We start from the raw sequence: 12,333 nt of genomic DNA on the forward strand, positions 1-12,333 counted from the left end.
GACATGAGCCAACAGTGTGACGCGGCAGCTAAAAAAGCCAATGCAATTCTGGGCTGCATCAATAGGAGTATTGCATCTAGATCAAGGGAAGTAATAGTGCCACTGTATTCTGCTCTGGTCAGACCTCACCTGGAGTACTGTGTCCAGTTCTGGGCACCACAGTTCAAGAAGGACACTGACAAACTAGAACGTGTCCAGAGGAGGGCAACCAAAATGGTCAAAGGCCTGGAAACGATGCCTTATGAGGAACGGCTAAGGGAGCTGGGCATGTTTAGCCTGGAGAAGAGGAGGTTAAGGGGTGATATGATAGCCATGTTCAAAGATATAAAAGGATGTCACATAGAGGAGGGAGAAAGGTTGTTTTCTGCTGCTCCAGAGAAGCGGACACGGAGCAATGGATCCAAACTACAAGAAAGAAGATTCCACCTAAACATTAGGAAGAACTTCCTGACAGTAAGAGCTGTTCGACAGTGGAATTTGCTGCCAAGGAGTGTGGTGGAGTCTCCTTCTTTGGAGGTCTTTAAGCAGAGGCGTGACAACCATATGTCAGGAATGCTCTGATGGTGTTTCCTGCTTGGCAGGGGGTTGGACTCGATGGCCCTTGTGGTCTCTTCCAACTCTATGATTCTATGATTCTATTACAGACCTTTGAAAGAATGGTTAATACAACCATTGAAGGAAGTCTGTAATGAAATATTGGAGGGGAAAGGGGCACCAGAGTCGTGGAAGGAAGCTTATATTACACTTATACCGAAAACAGAGACTGAAAAGACACAGCTTAAGAATTACCGCCCCATATTGCTGCTTAATGTGGATTACAATTTTTTTGCAGATATTTTGGCTAAAAGATTAAAAAAGGTGTTAGTAGAAGAAATTCATAAAGACCAAGCGGGCTTTCTCTCGGGCAGACATTTGTCTGATAATACAAGGAATATAATTAATATTCTAGAAAAATTACAAGTGAATATCAATACTAAGGCAGTTTTGATTTTTGTGGACGCAGAGAAGGCCTTTGACAACATTTATTGGAGTTTTATGAAGAAGAATCTACAGGGGATGGGGTAGGTCAAGGTTTTGAAAATGGTTTAGGTGCAATTTATTCAGAACAAAAGGCAAAATTAATTGTGAACAATGTAGTGACAGAAGAGTTTAGGATTGAGAAAGGGACACGACAAGGCTGCCCAATTTCTCCATTGCTCTTTATATCGGTCCTTGAGGTTTTGGTAAATATGATTAGAAAGGACCAAGAGGTTAAAGGTATACAACTGGGATCTAAACAGTACTAAACAGTACAAGCTGAAAGCATTTGCTGATGATTTAGTATTGACTTTACAGGAGCCAGAATCTAGTACTAAAAGAGTACTGGAACTGATTCAAGAATTCAGACAGGTAGCAGGTTTTAAGTTGAACAAGATGAAAACTAAGGTTTTAGAGAAAAACTTAACTGTGAATGAGAGAGAGAAGTTTCAGGAGGAGACAGGACTAACATTGGTTAAGAAAGTGAAATATTTAGGGGTTAACATGACTGCTAAGAATGTGAACTTATTTAAGGATAATTATGAAAAATGTTGGATTGAAGTGAAAAGGGACTTAGAAATATGGTCAAATTTGAAGTTATCATTGTTAGGCCGAATTGCTGTGATAAAAATGAATGTATTGCCAAGTTGTTTTTGTTTCAAACATTGCAAATTCTGGACAAGATGGATTGTTTCAAGAAGTGGCAGAAAGATATTTCTAGATTTGTCTGGCAGGGCAAGAAGCCTAGAATAAAATTTAAGATATTAACTGATGCTAAAGAAAGAGGTGGATTTGCCCTGCCAGACCTTAAACTTTACTATGAATCAGCTGCTTTTTGCTGGCTGAGAGAATGGCTGCTTCTTGAAAACACTGACGTGCTGGATCTAGAAGGTTTCAATAATGCATTTGGTTGGCATGCATATTTGTGGTATGATAAGGTAAAAGCACATAAAGCGTTTAAAAACCATATTGTTAGAAAAGCACTGTTCAATGATTGGATAAGATATAAGGATTTGTTAGAAAAGAAAACCCCAAGATGGTTGTCACCAATGGAAGCGAAGGCACAGAAAAAACTCAATATGGAGGACAAATGGCCGAAATATTGGGAAATTTTGGAACAAGATGGTGACAGAATAAAATTGCAGAGCTTTGAAAAATTGAAAAATAAAGTGTGAGATTGGCTCCATTATTACCAAATAATGGAGGCATAAAATTTGGACAAAAAAGTTGGCTTCCAGGTGGAAAAATCAAAATTGGAAACAGATATTAGATCCAAAAACTAAGCATTTGTCAAGAATGTATAACTTGTTGCTGAAATGGAACACTCAGGATGAAACGGTGAAATCTGCTATGATTAAATGGGCACAAGATGTTGGACATAACATAATGATGGCTGACTGGGAACAGTTATGGACCACAGGTATGAAATTTACAACATGTAATGCCCTAAGAGAGAATTTAATGAAAATGATTTACAGGTGGTACATGACACCAGTCAAGCTTGCAAAAAATTATCATTTACCCGACAATAAATGTTGGAAATGTAATGAGACTGAAGGTACATTCCATCACCTTTGGTGGACATGCCCAAGGATTAAGACATTCTGGGAAATGATTTATAATGAAATGAAAAAGGTATTCAAATATACCTTCCTGAAGAAACCAGAGGCCTTTCTCCTGGGCATGGTCGGCCAATTGGTGCCAAAGAAGGATAGAACATTTTTAATGTATGCAACAACAGCAGCAAGAATACTCATCGCAAAGTATTGGAAGACACAAGATTTACCCACCCGGGAAGATTGGCAGATGAAGTTGATGGACTATATGGAATTGGCGGAAATGACTGGCAGAATCCGAGACCAGGGAGAAGAGTCGGTGGAAGAAGACTGGAAAAGTTTAAAGTCTCGACGATCTGCGCTCTGCCTCTGCCTCTTCTGGCTGTCAAAGCCACGATGACCTGCGCTGCTGCCTCTGCCTCTTCTAGCTGTAAAAGCCTCGATGACCTGCGATGCTCCCTCCGCCCCTTCTGGCTGTCAAAGACACAACAAACTGTGCTGCTGCCTCTGCCCCTTCTGGCTGTCAAAGCCTCGACGACCTGCGCTGCTGCCTCTGCCTCTTCAGGCTGTCAAAGCCTTGATGACCTGCGCTGCTGCCTCTGGCTCTTCTGGCTGCCAAAGACTCGACGACCTGTGCTGCTGCCGCTGCCCCGTCTGGATGTCAAAGCCTCAACGACCAGCGCTGCCGCCGCAGCCCCTTCTGGCTGTCAAAGATTCGACAACCTGCACTGCTGCCTCTGCCTCTTCTGGCTGTCAAAGCCTCGATGACCTGTGCTGCTGCCGCTGCCCCTCTAGCTGTCAAAGCCTCAACGACATGTGCTGCTGCCTCTGCCTCTTTTGGCTGTCAAAGAATTGACAACCTGTGCTGCTGCCCCTGCTTCTTCTGGCTGTAAAAGCCTCGATGACCTGTGCTGCTGCCTCTGCCTCTTCTGGCTGTCAAAGCATCAACGACCTGTGCTGCTGCCTCTGCCTCTTCTTGATGTAAAAGACTCAACAACCTGCGCTGCTGCCTCTGCCCATTCTGGCTGTCAAAGCCTCGAAGACCTGTGCTGCTGCCGCAGACCCTTCTGGCTGTCAAAGCCTCGACGACCTGTGCTGCTGCCTCTGCCTCTTCTGGCTGTCAAAGCCTCGACGACCTGCGCTGCTGCGAGTGCCCCTTCTGGCTGTCAAAGCGTCGACAACCTGTGTTGCTGCCTCTGCTTCTTCTGGCTGTCAAAGCCTCAACGATCTGCAGTGCTGCCTCCGCCTCTTCTGGCTGTCAAAGCCGCCACGACATGCGCTGCTGCCGCAGCCCCTTCTGGCTGTCAAAGCCGCCACGACCTTTGCTGCTGTCTCTGTCTCTTCTGGCTGTCAAAAATTGACAACCTGTGCTGTTGCCGCATCCACTTCTCGCTGTCAAAGCCTCGATGACCTGTGCTGCTGCCTCTGCCTCTTCTGGCTGTCACAGACTCGACAACCTGTGCTGCTGCCTCTGCTTCTTCTGGCTGTCAAAGCCTCAACGATCTGCACTGCTGCCTCCGCCTCTTCTGGCTGTCAAAGCCGCCACGACATGCGCTGCTGCCGCAGCCCCTTCTGGCTGTCAAAGCCGCCACGACCTTTGCTGCTGTCTCTGTCTCTTCTGGCTGTCACAGACTCGACAACCTGTGCTGCTGCCTCTGCTTCTTCTGGTTGTCAAAGCCTCGATGACCTGTGCTGCTGCCTCTGCCTCTACTGGCTTTCTAAGACTCGACGACCTTCGCTGCTGCTTATGCTCCTTCAGGCTGTCAAAGAATCGACAACCAGCGCTGCTGCGACAGCCCATCTGGCTGTCAAACCTTAAACGACCTGTTATGCTGCCTCTGCCGCAGCCCCTTCTGGCTGTCAAAGACTCGACAACCTACGCTGCTGCCTCTGCCTCTTCTGGCTGTCAAAGCCTCGGTGACCTGTGCTGCTGCCGCTGTCCCTTCTGGCTGTCAAAGCCTCGACCACCTGCACAGCTGCCTCTGCTTCTTTTGGGCGTGAAAGCCTCAACGACCTGTGCTGCTTCTGCCTGTGCCTCTTCTGGCTTTAAAAGACTCGACAACCTACGCTGCTGCCTCTGCCTCTTCTGGCTGTCAAAGTCTCAACGACCTGTGCTGCTGCCGCTGCGTCTTCTAGCTGTCAAAGCCTCAACGACCTGCACTGCTGCCTCCGCCTCTTCTGGCTGTCAAAGCTGCGGCGACGTGCGCTGCTACCGCAGCCCCTTCTGGCTATCAAAGAATTGACAACCTGTACTGCTGCCGCAGCGCCTTCTCACTGTCAAAGCCTCGATGACCTGCGGTGCTGCCGCTGCCTCTTCTGGCTGTCGAAGACTCGACAACCTGCGCTCCTGCGACTGCCCCTTCTGGCTGTCAAAGCCTCGACGTCCTGTGCTGCTGCCTCTGCGTCTTCTGGCTGTCAAAGCCTCAACCACCTGCACAGCTGCCTCTGCTTCTTCTGGGTGTGAAAGCCTCAACGACCTGTGCTGCTGCCTCTACCTCTTCTGGCTGTCACAGACATGAGAAGCTGTGCTGCTGCCTCTGCTTTTTCTGGCTGTAAAAGCCTCGATGACCTGTGCTGCTGCCGCATCCCCTTCTGGCTGTCAAACCCTTGATTACATGCGCTACTGCCGCAGCCTCTTCTGGCTGTCAAAGCCTTCATAACCTGCGCTGCTGCCTCTGCCTCTTCAGGCTGTAAAAGCCTCAATGACCTGAGCTGCTGCTTCTGCTTCTTCTGGCTGTCAAAGCCTCACCGACCTACGCTGCTGCCTCCGCCTCTTCTGGCTGTCAAAGCTGCGACAACGTGCGATGCTGCTGCAGCCTCTTGTGGCTGTCAAAGCCTCAATGACCTGCACTGCTGCGTCCACCTCTTCTGGCTGTCAAAGAATCGACAACTTGTGCTGCTGCCGCAGCCCTTTCTCGCTGTCAAAGCCTTGATGACCTGCGCTGCTGCCTCTGCCTCTTCTGGCTGTCAAAGCCTCGACCACCTGCACAGCTGCCTCTGCTTCTTCTGGGTGTGAAAGCCTCAACGACCTGTGCTGCTGCCTCTGCCTCTTCTGGCTTTCAAACACTCGACAAGCTGCACTGCTGCCTCTGCCTCTACTGGCTGTCAAAGCCTCAACCCCCTGTGCTGCTGCCGCTGCCTCTTCTGGCTGTCAAAGACTCGATGACCTGCACTGCTGCCTCTGCCTCTTCTGGCCGTCAAAGCCTGTGATGACCTGCGCTGCTGCCGCAGCCCCTTCTGGATGTCAAAGCCTCGATTGCCTGCGCTGCTGCCTCTTGTCTCTTCTGGCTGTCAAAGACTCGACAACCTGTGCTGCTAACTCTGCTTCTTCTGGCTGTCAAAGCCTCGACGACCTGTGCTGCTGCCTCTGCCTGCACTGCTGCTGCCTCTGTGCTGCTGCCTCTGCCTGCACTGCTGCCTCTGCCTCTTCTGGCCGTCAAAGCCTCGATGACCTGTGCTGCTGCCTCTGCCTCTTCTGGATGTCAAAGCCTCGACGACCTGCGCAGCTGCCTCTGCTTCTGGGTGTCAAAGCCTCGATGACCTGCACTGCTGCCTCTGCCTCTTCTGGCTGTCAAAGACTCGACAACCTGTGCTGCTGCCTCTGCTTCTTCTGGCTTTAAAAGCCTTCATGACCTGTGCTGCTGCCGCAGCCCCTTCGGGCTGTCAAAGCCTCGATGACCTGGGCTGCTGCCGCAGCCCCTTCTGACTGTCAAAGCATCGATGACCTGCGGTGCTGCGTCTGCGTCTTCTGGCTGTCCAAGCCTCGATGGCCTGCGGTGCTGCCTCTGCCTCTTCTGGCTGTCAAAAACTCGACAACCTGTGCTGCTGCCTCTGCTTCTTCTGTCTTTCAAGGCCTCAACGACCTGTGCTGCTGCCTCTCCCTCTTCTGCTTGTCAAAGACTCGACAACCTGCGCTACTGCGACTGCCACTTCTGGCTGTCAAAGCCTCGACGACCTGTGCTGCTGCCTCTGCCACTTCTGGCTGTCAAAGACTTGACAACCTGCACTGCTGCGACCGCCCCTTCTGGCTGTCAATCCCACGACGACCTGTGATGCTGCCTCTGCCACAGCCTCTTCTGGCTGTCAAAGACTCGACAACCTGTGCTGCTGCCTCTAATTCTTCTGGCTTTAAAAGCTTGCATGACCTGTGCTGCTGCCTCTGCTTCTTCTGGCTGTCAAAGCCTCGACGACCTGTTCTGCTGCCTCTGCCTCTTCTGCTTGTCAAAGACTCGACAAACTGCGCTGCTGCGACTGCTACTTCTGGCTGTCAAAGCCTCGACGACCAGTGCTGCTGCCTCTTGCCTCTTCTGGCTGTCAAAGCCTCGACGACCTGCGCAGCTGCCTCTGCTTCTTCTGGGTGTCAAAGCCTCGATGACCTGCGCTGCTGCCTCTGCCTCTTCTGGATGTCAAAGCCTCGACGACCTGCGCAGCTGCCTCTGCTTCTTCTGGGTGTCAAAGCCTCGATTACCTGTGCTGCTGCCGCTGCCTCTTCTGGCTGTCAAAGCCTCAACGACCTGCACTGCTGCCTCTTCCTCTTCTGGCTTTCAAAGCCGCGACGACGTGCGCTGCTGCCACAGCCCCTTCTGGCTGTCAAAGTCTCGATGACCTGTGCTGCTGCCGCAGCCACTTCTGACTGTCAAAGGCTCGAAGACCTGAGCTGCTACCTCTGCTTCAAAGACTCGACAACCTGTGCTGCTAACTCTGCTTCTTCTGGCTGTCAAAGCCTCGACGACCTGTGCTGCTGCCTCTGCCTCTTCTGGCTTTCAAACACTCGACAAGCTGCACTGCTGCCTCTGCCTCTACTGGCTGTCAAAGCCTCAACCCCCTGTGCTGCTGCCGCTTCCTCTTCTAGCTGTCAAAGACTCAACGACCTGCACTGCTGCCTCTGCCTCTTCTGGCCGTCAAAGACTCGATGACCTGCGCTGCTGCCGCAGCCCCTTCTGGCTGTCAAAGCCTGTGATGACCTGCGCTGCTGCCGCAGCCCCTTCTGGCTGTCAAAGCCTCGATGGCCTGCGCTGCTGCCTCTTGTCTCTTCTGGCTGTCAAAGACTCGACAACCTGTGCTGCTAACTCTGCTTCTTCTGGCTGTCAAAGCCTCGACGACCTGTGCTGCTGCCTCTGCCTCTTCTGCTTGTCAAAGACTCGACAAACTGCGCTGCTGCGACTGCTACTTCTGGCTGTCAAAGCCTCGACGACCTGTGCTGCTGCCTCTTGCCTCTTCTGGCTGTCAAAGCCTCGATGACCTGCGCAGCTGCCTCTGCTTCTTCTGGCTGTCAAAGCCTCGACGACCAGTGCTGCTGCCTCTTGCCTCTTCTGGCTGTCAAAGCCTCGATGACCTGCGCAGCTGCCTCTGCTTCTTCTGGGTGTCAAAGCCTCGATGAACTGCGCTGCTGCCTCTGCCTCTTCTGGCTGTCAAAGACTCGACAACCTGTGCTGGTGCCTCTGCCTCTACTGACTGTCAAAGCCTCAACGACCTGCGCTGCTGCCTCTGCCTCTTCTGGATGTCAAAGCCTCGACGACCTGCGCAGCTGCCTCTGCTTCTTCTGGGTGTCAAAGCCTCGACGACCTGCGCTGCTGCCTCTGCCTCTTCTGGCTTTCAAAGACTCGACAACCTGCACTGCTGCCTCTGCCTCTACTGGCTGTCAAAGCCTCGATGACCTGTGCTGCAGCCGCAGCCACTTCTGACTGTCAAAGGCTCCAAGACCTGAGCTGCTGCCACTGCCTCTTCTGTGTGGGATGTAAACACAGGAGCAGTCAATGACAACATTCCTAGAGTGTACATGTTAGAACATGGGGAGGGATGTCTGTCCAGCAAGCAGGTAAACTTCCTGGGGACGGACTTCCTCCGCATGTGACCAGAGGTGGGTGTGGCCTCACCTGTGCAGGTAATGATAAAAGCACAGGGCAGGCAGCCACTCTCTCTCTTGCCTCTTGCCTCTTGCCTCTTGCCTCTTGCCTCTCTCTCTGCCATCTTCCTTCGATGAGGAAACATCTAAGGATGCCCTCTTGGCTCTCAGCCAAGAGAGGACAGTACTATCTTCCTATAAGTGCATGTTTCTAAGTGCATGTAACCTTTTTAAGCCTGCCTACCTTCTGGGATCATATTGTGAACAGAACGTGAGTAAACTCTTTTATACTTTTATGAAGACTGTGTCGTGTCTTGTATTTTAAGAGGGAACAAAGGGGAAATTACCAGAGTAATTATTATAGAGGTTCTAGCGAACCTGTGCAAGCGTTACCGTTGCGAACTTAAAGGGGAATGTCTATAAACTCTGCTGATATTTTGGGAACTTGTTAGTACAAGTTGGATAAGGATATAATTAGTCAATATATCCTCTCCTGCACCCCAGAACATTCCCACAAAGGGTTATTGGGCCCCAGTATTGCATATTTCTGCGTATTTTTGAAGGATTGCGTTGGATTGTGATTTTGAGTTGAGTAGTATTTTTCTGAGTTAACTTCCTGGTAAGCACATGGTCCTTTGTTCCATTGTGCAGTGGGGATTAAGCAAACCCCCCCCCCTTCCCTCAGAGTTCACAGTGACCCAAGGCAGTGAAGATTTGTTTTGAATTTTGAGATTTTTGAGATTTTGATTTTAAAATTTTGAGAAATTTTGAAATTTTGAAGAATTTTCAAATTTTTGGATTTTAAGATGGCTAGAGCAGCTTTTGATAGTGATGCAAAGCTAGGAATGCCTGTGCTGAATGACAGGGACGCGGACTTATAAAAAATATTGGGGGGGCCCGGGAAAGCTCATGAATAATAAATAAGCTCATGAATATGCAAATAAAGTGGCGCCGCCTCCTCGTGAGCGAATAGGGGAGCGTGCTGCGCCTATTAATCAGCTCCAAAGGAAATTGGGTGGAGCTTTTGCTCGGGAGGGAGGGCAGGAGGCATGCAGCCCGCGCCTCCCTGTGCATTTTGGGCTGGGGGAGGGGCGGCGATGGCGCTCTGCTGGAGGGGCGCCGGAGATTATTGGGGGGGCGGAGCCCCCCCAAACGAATTTTTGAGGGGGCTCGGGCCCCCTCAAGCCCCATGGAGTCGGCGCCTATGCTGAATGAACACAATTTCATACACTGGAAGCAGCGCTTGATAGCATGTTTAGATTATAAGCACATTTTGGAAGCTTTAAACCCTCAACCTACAGGAACAACTGAGGACGATTTAGCCAAGATAAGTGCTTGGAAACGCATGAACAGCGAAGCTAGACACATAATTTTGAGTGGACTTCGTGATGAGCAGCTATCATTAATAAATAGTACAGATGATGCATCTCAAATCTTAAGAGATATTGAGCGCGTGTATGGAGAATCTAGCATAAACTGCTTCAGAAACTTGGTGTGTAAATTAACCAGAGTGAGGATGAATTCAAAAGAGGAATTCACAGAGCACATCAACAAGTTTACTGAGATTATTCAAAGAATTGATTTGACTCCCAAAGCTTTTGATGAAGATACAAAGATAGCATTTTTGTTATCATCACTTGGACCACGCTTTAGCGCATTTGTAAGTTTGATGGATCATAGACAAGGTCTGACTTTTAAAGACTTGATTGGTTATTTAAAAGAAGAATGCAGAGATAGAGCTGAATCTCCAGTGAGAAATGCTAGAAGCAAAGACAGTAGTTATGCATCTAGGCAATTTACAAAGTCCAAAGAGATGCCTAAGAAAGTGATTTGTTTCAATTGTAACAAAGAAGGACACATTGCAAAGAATTGCAGGGCTCCTAAAGCCAAGAAACCCCACCCCTTTCAGCCAAAAGGAGAAAAGAAGGGGAAATGTGAATGCACATGGCTACTGCAAGAAAGGAATTTAACTGTCCAGAATCATGAGAATAGACGTAATAAATGGATAATTGATTCAGGTGCCAGCTCACATTTTTCATATAAAAAGGACTATTTTAATGAGATAAATGATGAAGAAGGATCTGAAATTGAAATTGCAGATGGGAACATTGTTAAAGCAAAAGGTGCAGGTTCCATGAGTCTGAAATGCAATATAAACAATGAATGCATTGAGAACACAATCTCTAGAGTTTTGTATGTTCCAGAGCTGAGCTGCAATTTAATCAGCGTGTCCACTTTGGACAAGAAAGGTTTCCAGATCACATTTGGAAATGGAGAATGTAAAGTGACTAGAAATGGCAAAGTGTTTGCTCAAGCAAAGCTAATCAATGGTGTATATGAGCTTGATCTTTCAGAGAACCAGTCTGCAAAAGTGGCACATTCCAGCCAGAAGGATGAAGCAGATCTGGACCTATGGCACAGAAGGCTTGGACATAGAGACACCAACGTCATTCTGGATCTACAGAAAAGAGATCTTGTAAGAGGTTTGCAGGTAAAGCAGAGCAACAAAGCTCCAGCAAAGTGCATAAGCTGTATTACTGAGAAGGCTGTAAAACCTTCATTTCCACGTTGTGCAGAACAAAGAAGCAACAAAGTGCTTGACATAGTGCACACTGACATATGTGGACCCATGAATGTTCCCTCACTGGGAAAGAATAGATATATTTTAATATTTCTGGATGACTTTTCAAGATTTTGTGTTGTGTATTTCCTCAAAAAGAAGAGTGAGACAGTGGACAAGCTCCAGGAATACATTGCCATGGTCAAGAACAAATTCCAGAGAGCTCCAGCTGTGTTAATGAGCGACAATGGAGGTGAGTACTGCTCAAATGAAATGCAGGCTCTCCTGGCCAAGGAAGGAATTGCACACGTAACCACAATTCCTTACACACCACAGCAGAATGCCATAGCTGAGAGAAAGTTTAGGTCCATTATGGACATGACAAGGTGCATGCTAAAGGATGCATGTTTGCCACAGAAGCTGTGGGCCGAAGGAGTGTACACGTCAGTCTATTTGCAGAATAGACTGCCAACTAAAGGTGCAGAGCGCACACCATTTGAACTTTGGCATGGGAAAGCTCCCAATCTGTCGCACATACGTGTGTTTGGAAGTCCGTGTTACTTCCACGTGCCCAAGGAACACAGACACAAGCTTGACTCCAGGGCAAAAGCAGGTATCCTGGTGGGATACGCCTCTGGAGGCAAAGGATATAGAATTATGGACTTACAAACTGGTAAGACAAATGCATACCATGCGGTTTATTTTGATGAATATGGAAAAGTAGACACTAAGAACACTGTTGTGGATTCTTCCGATGAGTCAGAAAGGACTCAAGAATTTGTATATTTCCCTTTTGAGACCCCACAAAGTACTAATCTACCTTCGAGTGTTACAGCGCCCCCTACAGGCGATGCACCAGAGGACCAGAACCCTGGCGGCACCAGAGACGAAGATGAGGACTCAGATGGGGACATGCCTGCGTTGGAGGAGGATGAAGAAGCTGATGCGGTTGCAGAACCAGAGGTCAGGCACTCGTCCAGAACCAACAAAGGTGTCCCACCATTGCGGTTGTCCTACTTTGCAGGGTCAGCGTTTCCACAGGAACCTTCCACTTGGGAAGAGATACAGGAGATGCCAGCTGCAGAAGCCAGTCTCTGGAGGAAGGCCGCACAGGAGGAGATGGATGCACTGCATCAGAACAAGACCTGGACACTCACTGAGCTGCCTCCCGGTAAGAAGGCCATTGGCAGTAAATGGGTTTTCAAGGTTAAGAAGGGGTCAGAAGGAGAAGTGCAGCGCTACAAAGCTAGACTTGTAGCACAGGGATTTTCACAGCGTTTTGGTGAAGACTATGATGAAGTTTTTGCACCAACCGTGAGGTACTGCAGCGTAAGAATGCTTTTAAGCATTGCAGC

This window comes from Podarcis erhardii, assembly GCF_964252035.2.
Source record: "Podarcis erhardii genome assembly, chromosome: 7".
NCBI lineage: Eukaryota > Metazoa > Chordata > Lepidosauria > Squamata > Lacertidae > Podarcis > Podarcis erhardii.